Source organism: Gossypium arboreum, chromosome 8 (genome assembly GCF_025698485.1).
Source record: "Gossypium arboreum isolate Shixiya-1 chromosome 8, ASM2569848v2, whole genome shotgun sequence".
NCBI classification, from domain to species: Eukaryota; Viridiplantae; Streptophyta; class Magnoliopsida; order Malvales; family Malvaceae; genus Gossypium; species Gossypium arboreum.
The window spans coordinates 37755346-37767468 of record NC_069077.1 but is presented as its reverse complement, the minus strand read 5'-3'; the positions used below and the strand labels follow the sequence as shown (position 1 = coordinate 37767468).

The window sequence follows — 12123 nt, the reverse complement described above, 5'->3', positions numbered from 1 at the left end:
ATCGACTTTCTGAGCTTCACGAATTTGATGAATCAATAATGGTTTGGCTTTTAATTCAGCTACTAACACATTGTCGAGTAGAATGCATAAGTGTACATTCATCGTCGCAGTTTAACAAAGTGATTTCGGCTTAAGGTGTCCGCAACCACATTAGCCTTTCCCGAGTGATAATCAATGACCAGCTCATAATCTTTCAACAACTCAAGCCAACGCCTTTGTCGTAGATTCAAGTCTCTTTGGGTCATCAAATATTTGAGACTTTTGTGATCCGAAAATACATAGCACTTCTCACCAAATAAGTAATGTCGCCATATCTTTAAGGAGAATACGATGGCAGCCAATTCGAGATCATGGGTCGGATAATTTTTCTCATGTGGCTTTAATTGTCTCGACGATAGGCCACAACTCGACCTTCTTGCATCAATACGCAACCTAACCCAAGTAGGGAGGCGCCACTATAGATGACAAACTCTTTGCCGATTCGGCCGCACTAATCTGGAGCTTAGTCAAATGAGTTTTCAATTGATCGAAACTTTTTCGACACTTTTTCGTCCATTCGAACTTGACATCTTTCAAGCGGCCGCCATGGGTGTGGCTATCATCGAGAATCCTTTTACAAACCGTCGGTAGTAACCAAGTCCCAAAAAGCTCGAACCTCAAGAATATTTCTGAGGCTTCCAGTTAAGTATGGCTGAAATTTTGCTCGGTCGACTCGAATACCGATGCAGATACCACATGACCCAAGAAGCTAACCTCGCTAACCGTAACTCACACTTGCTAAACTTAGCATATAACCGCTATCCCGTAAAATTTGCAACACTAATCTCGGTGCTCGCATGTTCGGTCTCATCTCTTGAATAGACCAAGATGTCGTCAATGAACACAACTACGAACCGATCCAAATTTGGTCGAAGATCCGATTCATCAAATCCATAAATACCGCAGGGCATTAGTGAGCCCAAACGGCATCACTAAGAACTCGTAGTGACCATATCTCGCTCAAGGCGCTTTGGGTATGTCCGAATCTCGAATTAGAATCGATAATAGCCCGATCTCAAATCTATTTTTGAGAACACCGAGGTTCCTTCAGCTTGATCGAACAAATCATCGATACGTGATAACGGATATTTGTTCTTTATTGTCACTTTATTAAGTCGACGATAGTCGATGCACAACCTCATGGTTCCGTCCTTCTTTTTCACAAACAACATTGGTGCACCCAAGGTGAAAAACTCAAAGTGAGCAAAACCTCTATCCACCAACTCTTGCAATTGAGCTTTCAACTCCTTTAATTTCGTTGGTGCCATACGATAGGAGCTATCGAAATCGGTGTGGTCCCAGGTAAAAGCTCAATACCAAACTCTATCTCCCGAACAGGTGGCAAACCCGGTAATTCTTTGGGAAAAACATCCGGGTATTCACAAACCACCGGCACAGATTCGGGTTTTATTTCTAACTCCTTTTCATCAGGTACATACGCAAGGTATGCTTCGCACCCCTTTCTTACATGTTTCTGGGCCAACATTGCTGATATTACAGTTGGCAACCCCTTTAAGTCCGTAGACTCAACTCGGATTATCTCGTTATTTGCGCCCCTCAAATCAATAGTCTTGCTTTTGCAATTCTCAATCGCATCGTGCATGGTCAACCAATCCAGACCAAGGATAACATCAAATTCATCGTGTGACACCCCTAATTTGACCCTAGTCGAAAAGTGGTTTCGGGACCACAAAATCGAGTCATAAAAATAATTAGCCGTCATATTTTATGACTATTATATGTGAATACGAATGTGTGAAAGTTTTAAGCTTTGATTTAGTAAATTGCATGTGAATTTAGTCAATAGGACTTATGTGCGACACTTTTGAAATGTGATAGGTCAAAATATAATGATCTATTAGTGCATGAAATAAAAAGGGGGGGCTTGCATGTCAATTTCCCCCCTAATTTGGTAGTGGCCGGCCATGAGCATGAGAGGGGACAAAATGTTATGGGGTGAAACATGTTGGAAACATGTTGTGTTAGTGTGTTAGGGAGAAAGAATAAAATAAAGGGTTAGTAATAAGGAAATGAAAAGGAGGGTGATGAGAAAAAAAAAAAGGTTGTCTCATCCATGTTTCCCCCATTGCCATGACTTGAGAAGCAAAACAAAAGAAGAAATCGGTTCTTCTTAGCTGAAATGAAAAGAAGAAGAAAGGAATGAAGCTAGAAAGGAGAGGGCAATGCATGTAGTGGAAAACCATGGAATTTGTTTGCTTAGAAGTTAAAATTTTCAAGTAGAAGGGTAACTCTTCTAAACTCTCCCTTGCCCATAGCTTTTCGTTGACAAATTCTGGTTGCATTGTTGATTTGAGCTTGACGAATATGTGGGAGAAGAGAAGATTCTCTTTTCTAGTTGCAAATGTTGCATGTCTAGTAGATGAAGAGTTTCTCACTTGTGTTAAAAGAATCTAGTGAATGCTTGTGTTGTTATAATCTATTTTTGTAACTTTGGGGTTGATTGTATTTAGCTAACAAGGTAGGAGAAGGTGGTAGTAGACAAGGGAAAGAGCAAATTGAATAGGTGGAATCGGTGTTGGGAACCTTGTTGAGTTTTCCTTGAACTTTTATGTTCTTGTGTTTGATAATTGTTGAAACCGTTAAATTGCTGTCCGAATTTTACCTTGTTGGTATCGTTAATTGCTGCCCTGTTCATGCTGTCTAAATGTTGTACTATTAATGCTGTCCGAATCAGCCTCCGAATGTGATATATTACAGCAATTAAGCCAAGTGTTGCGGGTCCTCTTAGGCTGCCCACAACGCAACCTTTCAATACTAATGTTACCATGAATTAACCTTCAATTGATGGTGTGGTGTATGATCTCATAACTCGGTTTGGTATTGAGATAAAGATTAAATGATATGTGATTGTTAAGTGAATAATATTAGTTAAGTACTTAAGCAAATCTATTGTTTTACTTAAGCTTAAGAGCAAAGAGGATCAAAGTCGGATAGGGAAAAGAGAGTAAGCGAATAGCCGTGGACATCTAATCGTCGACCACTCCCGAGGTAAGTTTTAAGTATTAAACGTTGAGTAAATTCAATCATATTAGGACATAATGAGTTGATTTAATAAGATATGATGTGGCCATGATATGTCTTAAACTCAAATGGTAAGTTCATAAGTGTTTGGACTTGGAAATTTAAGAGCAAAATGTAATAGTTTGCTTGGGACAGCAGCAGTAACGTGATTTTAGAAAATCACTATAAATTGTTTGTGTGGAATTATAGGCTGAATAAAATATGTAATCAAAGCTTAGTTGGTCTAGTTTCCTATAAAAGAGACCGTGGAAGCAAAGAAATTTCCTATAAAGAGATATTTAAAGTTGTGTGGGACAGGGTCAGAATGACACCGAAATCCCTGTTCTGTTTTGAGAAAATCACTATAATTTGTACAAAAATGGTTACAAGATAAAATTTATATGCTTAGACTCCTTAATGAGTCTAGTTTCAAATGAAATCAAATAGAACATACTTTGAATTCTGTACAATGAGAATTTTGATTCGTAGTGAAGACTGGTCAGGTTAGTCAAACAGTGAAACAGGGAAACTTTAAGAAAAATCTGGTATTGATTGGCCAAACCAAAAATTCTGAAAAATTTATAGATGGAAGATATTCGAGTCTATATTCAGGAAAATTAACGGCACTTCATTTGGAGTTTCGTAGCTCCATTTATGAATAATTTAATGACTGTTGCTCAGGAAAAACAGCTTGTGCTGAATTTGGGATTTTGTTGTAAACCTTAATAAAACCATTTGAGTTGCTTATAAGCCATTGCTGAAATTGATATACAAGTTAAATATATATATGTGTGGTAAAGCCAAATGGCTAGTGTGAAATATGTATGTGATATATGTGTGGTAAAGCCAAATGGCTAGTGTGAAATATGTATGTGATATATGTGTGGTAAAGCCAAATGGCTAGTGTGAAATATGTATGAGATATATGTGTGGTAAAGCCAAATGGCTAGTATGAAACATGTATGAGATGTATATATGTGATAAGGCCGAATGGCCGATGTGATGAATGTCAAAGTGTATATATGATAAGGCCGAATGGCCAATGCGATGAATATGAAAGTGTATAAATGTGATAAGTCCCGAGGGGCATTTGTGTCAAGATTATATCCGGGTTAAAACCCCGCAGCATTATGCGAGAATATTATCCGATTAATGTCCGTGAGGCCGTTGTTTCGCATACTAGATCCGAGCTTTAAAGACCTGACGGCTAAAGGCTAGGATTCAAGTAAGACTTTGATATTGAGTATCGCATTAAGTTACCATCAAATAAGTATTATGTATTTAAGATGTTCAGGTACGTATTACTTACCCATCGGTGGGGTGATTTCGAGGTGAATTATCAGTATCAAAGAGGTAGGTAAATGTGACTAATATTATAACTCCAAATATGAGAATGATCTAATTGGTAATGGTATGTTGTATAGTAAAGTATGCGATGAAATATTCTTATGTATTAGTGCATATTCTGCCCAAAAGCCTATGATTTGAGTATGGGTTGGGTTGAGCTAGATGTGCCAGTACAAGGTAAGGATTATGATTTGTAAGCTTACGATATGTGATAAGGAATATGTTTGGTTCTTTATGTGCCTATGGTAATTTAGTACTTGTCATGTTGAAATACTTAAAAGCATGGATGTGATTATGAACAAGTGGAAAGGATTATTGAAGTTGAAAATCGATGAAGAATGTGCTTGGGAAATATTTGACCATCTAGGTCATTATTATTCGAAAGTATTTATGTGGCAGCCAAGTGTTGCGTTTAATGATATTATAGATCGAGATGAAGCCCTGGATTAACTTCATCGAACAGTTGATATGAATGACCAATGATAGTGATTGAGAACACTTTGTTTTGCTTAAAACTTACTAAGCATTAAATGCTTACTCCGTTTTCTCTGTTTCTCTGTTTTATAGATTTTGCTCGTTAGCTATCGGATTCGGGATCATTGAAGTCGAAGTCATCCACACTATCAAAGCCCCCATTTTGGTACAATTTTGGTTGAACTTTGAAATGGCATGTATAGGACTACCCTTTTGTTGTAGGTTATGTACCTTTCGGTTTTGTGTAAATTCGGATAGCCATGCGAAAATGGCTTATATACGTTTCTAGCATAGTACTATAATCGTTTGTATGTTGATCATTATGAGGTATGGAATTGTTTTGAAACGATTAGCCATTGGAATGGTTAATCATGATCACACCTTATGCTATGTATGCAAAAGGGGCCAATTGAATCATGGAAACCATGAAATAGGTCAAGCCTACCTTAAAGGCAGATGCTGACAGCAGCAGTGATGTGGATGTGAAAAATCACTAAAAATAGTAGGAATGGTATTAAATAGTGAATAAATTATGTAAATGAACCTTGATGAATCTACTTTCATATAGAAGAAACGAAACGGTCATATGAGTTATATATTAAGAGATATTAAAGTTCTCGTGAAACAGGGCCAGAACGGTTTCTGGATCCCCTGTTCCGACTTTGGAAATTCATTGTAAATTAACCAGAGATAATTAGGAGTCATGCCATATATTTATAGATTTCTCTCTGAGTTTAGTTTCTATAGAAACAAACGGCATCAGTATTGAAGCCCTGTACAGGGAGATATCCAATTCGTAATGCACGAAGGTCAGTGCAGTCGGTCCCTGCAACAGGGGAGACTTTAACTAATAAACTGTACTAATTGGCCTGACCAAAAATTATAGAAAAAAACATGTTGATGTACTTATGAGTCTAGTTTCAGGGAAAAATTACGAAACTGATTTTCGAGCTTTAAAACTCAAGATATGATTTTTAAAGCGACAGTGACGCAGTAACCAGCTAGTCTGGAAAATTTTTTTTATGGACTGTGAAAACAATTAAGCTAAGTCTGTGTGTACCTTGTGTTCGACTTCGGTAACGGACTCGGGTACGGGGTGTTACAATTTTATTGGTATCAGAGCTACGGTTTAGTCGATTCTAGGACTACCGTAATATGTTTGGGTCTAGCTATACATGCCATTATGTGATTATTTGATAGTGTGGTGATTTCTGACAATTGAAAATGTGTTTATTTATTGTAATGAATTCGATCCCGATCGAAATGTAGTAGCAGATGGTATTGAGAGGACCGAGACATGCTTATGATGTGTCAATATTAAGAAGGGTATAACATAAGTACGTTTTGAGTAAGTGAATTTGGTATTTAATTTAAAATGCCATGATATACATGTATGATAGATGAATGATGTCCCATTGTCCTTATCATAATAAGGTTATTAGAGAAATGAACAAAGGAAGAGATTGGGGATATATGCTTTTGTGTGATTACTTATTGAGCTGAAAGTTTAGTAAAAGAAGCATACATGTATTAGATTTGAATGATATTTACGACTTAAAGTCAAGAATCATGTTATATGTTTACATGTGAATGAATTGATTAAATTATAAATGTGATTTGTGCCATGTGAAACATGATAACATGTGAATAAATATGTATGAGACTCAAGTGATGTGAATCCGAGTTTAAAGACCCGCTGACCGTATGAAGAGATTATGTCGGGTAAAGACCGATGGCTAGGTACAGAGATTATGTCCGGATTAAAATTCGCTGGCTTTGTGTGGAGATTTCATCCGAGCTAAAGGTCTCGACGATGATCCGGGCTAAGTCCCAAAGAGCATTCGTGCTAGTGATATATCCGGGCTAAGTTCCGAACAGCATTCGTGCTAGTGATATATCCGGGCTAAGTTCCGAAGAGCATTCGTGCTAGTGATATATCCGGGCTAAGTTCAAGAGCATTCATGCTAGTGACGATCCGGACTAAGTTCAAGAGCATTCGTGCTAGTGATGTATCCGGACTAAGTTCAAGAGCATTCGTGCTAGTGATGTATCCGGCTAGGTCCCGAAGAGCAATCATCTTTGGTGACGTGTATTCGGGCCTCCGTGCCTAGTAGGCTTCGTGCCGGTAAATTGAGCAAAGTTTAAGTGTTCATTATTATACGAATTCAAATTTATATGAGACGATATGTTTAAAAGTGTACATACGTGATGTTTATAGACTTGGGTAAGTCATTTCAATGTGTAATAACGAATGAATAAGAGCACTAAGTGTGTGAAGTGGAATTCATGTAAGGCCTCATCTGGGACGAAGGCATTGATTTGAGATAATGTGTAAGACCATGCCTGGGACATGGCATCGGCTCGATATGTGAGAATATGTAAGACCATATCTAGGATATGGCATTGTAAGAGCCATATGTGCTTGAATTAGTTGAGCCCTTACAAGTAAGTATTCGCTCAGTTGATAAACGAGCTACCGGCCTTTGGCTAAGTTGATCTTTTGTGTATGAACATAAGGGTTGGTAATGTGAAGTAAGTTCTTGAGTAAATAGAGCTTAAATTATGATTTGATTAGATCATGTTTTAAGCAAATCGAAATCATGCTCTTGGTGTGTGGCTATTGAGCCGAAATTGTAAATATGATAAGTGTCTTGTGTTTGAGCTTTGGTAATGAGAATGTAATAAGAATGTGTATTGATTTGTTGATATATGTGCTTGGTTATTCGAATGGTATCCGGGCTAAGTCCCGAAGGCTTTTGTGCGAGTTACTTGTGAATCACTATAACCGGGCTATGTTCCGAAGACAATCGAGCGAGTCGCTATGTCCGGTTAAATCCCGAAGGTACGTGATTCGGAAATGAGCAATCTTGCTGTAAAAATTTCAGTTAATACGCTTGCAAAAATTCTAGCAATGAGGTATGTTAGTATGTGCTGAATGAATTAAATGTTCAGGTGTGTGGAAGTTGAATTTTCTGTTGGAAATAAGTTAAGTTGAATATTGAGATACGATGGAGTTATAAAGGATATTTATTGGGATGTTTGAGTATATTTATACTTTCGGTCAAAGTTCTGACTTATACATGAATGAAAATGTGGGTTACAAATATGTGGGTTGATGATGTGAATTATACATGTTAATATGTGCTTAATATGTGTTTGAAATGCATTTGTGAATTAAATTAAGTGATTATTGCTTATGAAATCAAGAAAATGAGATATATGTGCATACTTGTAGAAATGCTCATATGAATATAATTCAATAAGAGGACGTTATCCTAAACTATGCATCGGTAGAAATTTTCGGGGACGAAAATCCCTAAAGGGAGGGAGAGTTGTGACACCCCTAATTTGACCCTAGTCGAAAAGTGGTTTCGGGACCACAAAATCGAGTCATAAAAATAATTAGCCGTCATATTTTATGACTATTATATGTGAATACGAATGTGTGAAAGTTTTAAGCTTTGATTTAGTAAATTGCATGTGAATTTAGTCAATAGGACTTATGTGCGACACTTTTGAAATGTGATAGGTCAAAATATAATGATCTATTAGTGCATGAAATAAAAAGGGGGGGCTTGCATGTCAATTTCCCCCCTAATTTGGTAGTGGCCGGCCATGAGCATGAGAGGGGACAAAATGTTATGGGGTGAAACATGTTGGAAACATGTTGTGTTAGTGTGTTAGGGGAGAAAGAATAAAATAAAGGGGTTAGTAATAAGGAAATGAAAAGGGCGGGGTGATGAGAAAAAAAAAAAAGGTTGTCTCATCCATGTTTCCCCCCCCCCCCATTGCCGTGACTTGAGAAGCAAAAGAAAAGAAGAAATCGGTTCTTCTTAGCTGAAATGAAAAGAAGAAGAAAGGAATGAAGCTAGAAAGGAGAGGCAATGCATGTAGTGGAAAACCATGGAATTTGTTTGCTTAGAAGTTAAAATTTTCAAGTAGAAGGGTAACTCTTCTAAACTCTCCCTTGCCCATAGCTTTTCGTTGACAAATTCTGGTTGCATTGTTGATTTGAGCTTGACGAATATGTGGGAGAAGAGAAGATTCTCTTTTCTAGTTGCAAATGTTGCATGTCTAGTAGATGAAGAGTTTCTCACTTGTGTTAAAAGAATCTAGTGAATGCTTGTGTTGTTATAATCTATTTTTGTAACTTTGGGGTTGATTGTATTTAGCTAACAAGGTAGGAGAAGGTGGTAGTAGACAAGGGAAAGAGCAAATTGAATAGGTGGAATCGGTGTTGGGAACCTTGTTGAGTTTTCCTTGAACTTTTATGTTCTTGTGTTTGATAATTGTTGAAACCGTTAAATTGCTGTCCGAATTTTACCTTGTTGGTATCGTTAATTGCTGCCCTGTTCATGCTGTCTAAATGTTGTACTATTAATGCTGTCCGAATCAGCCTCCGAATGTGATATATTACAGCAATTAAGCCAAGTGTTGCGGGTCCTCTTAGGCTGCCCACAACGCAACCTTTCAATACTAATGTTACCATGAATTAACCTTCAATTGATGGTGTGGTGTATGATCTCATGACTCGGTTTGGTATTGAGATAAAGATTAAATGATATGTGATTGTTAAGTGAATAATATTAGTTAAGTACTTAAGCAAATCTATTGTTTTACTTAAGCTTAAGAGCAAAGAGGATCAAAGTCGGATAGGGAAAAGAGAGTAAGCGAATAGCCGTGGACATCTAATAAATCGACCACTCCCGAGGTAAGTTTTAAGTATTAAACGTTGAGTAAATTCAATCATATTAGGACATAATGAGTTGATTTAATAAGATATGATGTGGCCATGATATGTCTTAAACTCAAATGGTAAGTTCATAAGTGTTTGGACTTGGAAATTTAAGAGCAAAATGTAATAGTTTGCTTGGGACAGCAGCAGTAACGTGATTTTAGAAAATCACTATAAATTGTTTGTGTGGAATTATAGGCTGAATAAAATATGTAATCAAAGCTTAGTTGGTCTAGTTTCCTATAAAAGAGACCGTGGAAGCAAAGAAATTTCCTATAAAGAGATATTTAAAGTTGTGTGGGACAGGGTCAGAATGACACCGAAATCCCCTGTTCTGTTTTGAGAAAATCACTATAATTTGTACAAAAATGGTTACAAGATAAAATTTATATGCTTAGACTCCTTAATGAGTCTAGTTTCAAATGAAATCAAATAGAACATACTTTGAATTCTGTACAATGAGAATTTTGATTCGTAGTGAAGACTGGTCAGGTTAGTCAAACAGTGAAACAGGGGAAACTTTAAGAAAAATCTGGTATTGATTGGCCAAACCAAAAATTCTGAAAAATTTATAGATGGAAGATATTCGAGTCTTTATTCAGGGAAAATTAACGGCACTTCATTTGGAGTTTCGTAGCTCCATTTATGAATAATTTAATGACTGTTGCTCAGGAAAAACAGCTTGTGCTGAATTTGGGATTTTGTTGTAAACCTTAATAAAACCATTTGAGTTGCTTATAAGCCATTGCTGAAATTGATATACAAGTTAAATATATATATGTGTGGTAAAGCCAAATGGCTAGTGTGAAATATGTATGTGATATATGTGTGGTAAAGCCAAATGGCTAGTGTGAAATATGTATGTGATATATGTGTGGTAAAGCCAAATGGCTAGTGTGAAATATGTATGAGATATATGTGTGGTAAAGCCAAATGGCTAGTATGAAACATGTATGAGATGTATATATGTGATAAGGCCGAATGGTCGATGTGATGAATGTCAAAGTGTATATAAGTGATAAGGCCGAATGGCCAATGCGATGAATATGAAAGTGTATAAATGTGATAAGTCCCAGGGGCATTTGTGTCAAGATTATATCCGGGTTAAAACCCCGCAGCATTATCGAGAATATTATCCTGATTAATGTCCGTGAGGCTTCGTGGTTTCGTACTAGATCCGAGCTTTAAAGACCTGACGGCTAAAGGCTAGGATTCAAGTAAGACTTTGATATTGAGTATCGCATTAAGTTACCATCAAATAAGTATTATGTATTTAAGATGTTCAGGTACGTATTACTTACCCATCGGTGGGGTGATTTCGAGGTGAATTATCAGTATCAAAGAGGTAGGTAAATGTGACTAATATTATAACTCCAAATATGAGAATGATCTAATTGGTAATGGTATGTTGTATAGTAAAGTATGCGATGAAATATTCTTATGTATTAGTGCATATTACGCCCAAAAGCCTATGATTTGAGTATGGGTTGGGTTGAGCTAGATGTGCCAGTACAAGGTAAGGATTATGATTTGTAAGCTTACGTATATGTGATAAGGAATATGTTTGGTTCTTTATGTGCCTATGGTAATTTAGTACTTGTCATGTTGAAATACTTAAAAGCATGGATGTGATTATGAACAAGTGGAAAGGATTATTGAAGTTGAAAATCGATGAAGAATGTGCTTGGGAAATATTTGACCATCTAGGTCATTATTATTCGAAAGTATTTATGTGGCAGCCAAGTGTTGCGTTTAATGATATTATAGATCGAGATGAAGCCCTGGATTAACTTCATCGAACAGTTGATATGAATGACCAATGATAGTGATTGAGAACACTTTGTTTTGCTTAAAACTTACTAAGCATTAAATGCTTACTCCGTTTTCTCTGTTTCTCTGTTTTATAGATTTTGCTCGTTAGCTATCGGATTCGGGATCATTGAAGTCGAAGTCATCCACACTATCAAAGCCCCCATTTTGGTACAATTTTGGTTGAACTTTGAAATGGCATGTATAGGACTACCCTTTTGTTGTAGGTTATGTACCTTTCGGTTTTGTGTAAATTCGGATAGCCATGCGAAAATGGCTTATATCGTTTCTAGCATAGTACTATAATCGTTTGTATGTTGATCATTATGAGGTATGGAATTGTTTTGAAACGATTAGCCATTGGAATGGTTAATCATGATCACACCTTATGCTATGTATGCAAAGGGCCAATTGAATCATGGAAACCATGAAATAGGTCAAGCCTACCTTAAAGGCAGATGCTGACAGCAGCAGTGATGTGGATGTGAAAATCACTAAAATAGTAGGAATGGTATTAAATAGTGAATAAATTATGTAAATGAACCTTGATGAATCTACTTTCATATAGAAGAAACGAAACGGTCATATGAGTTATATATTAAGAGATATTAAAGTTCTCGTGAAACAGGGCCAGAACGGTTTCTGGATCCCTGTTCCGACTTTGGAAATTCATTGTAAATTAACCAGAGATAATTAGG

General features: G+C 36.8%; 1 long non-coding RNA gene across 1 annotated transcript; it reads left to right on the top strand.

The window, feature by feature from the left end:
* The first annotated feature begins 3011 nt into the window (after nt 1-3011).
* On the top strand, nt 3012-5259 carry LOC128296371 (uncharacterized). Its single transcript, XR_008286965.1, has 2 exons — nt 3012-3048; nt 4975-5259. It is a non-coding gene; the product is annotated as an uncharacterized LOC128296371 (long non-coding RNA).
* The last annotated feature ends 6864 nt before the right edge of the window (nt 5260-12123 follow it).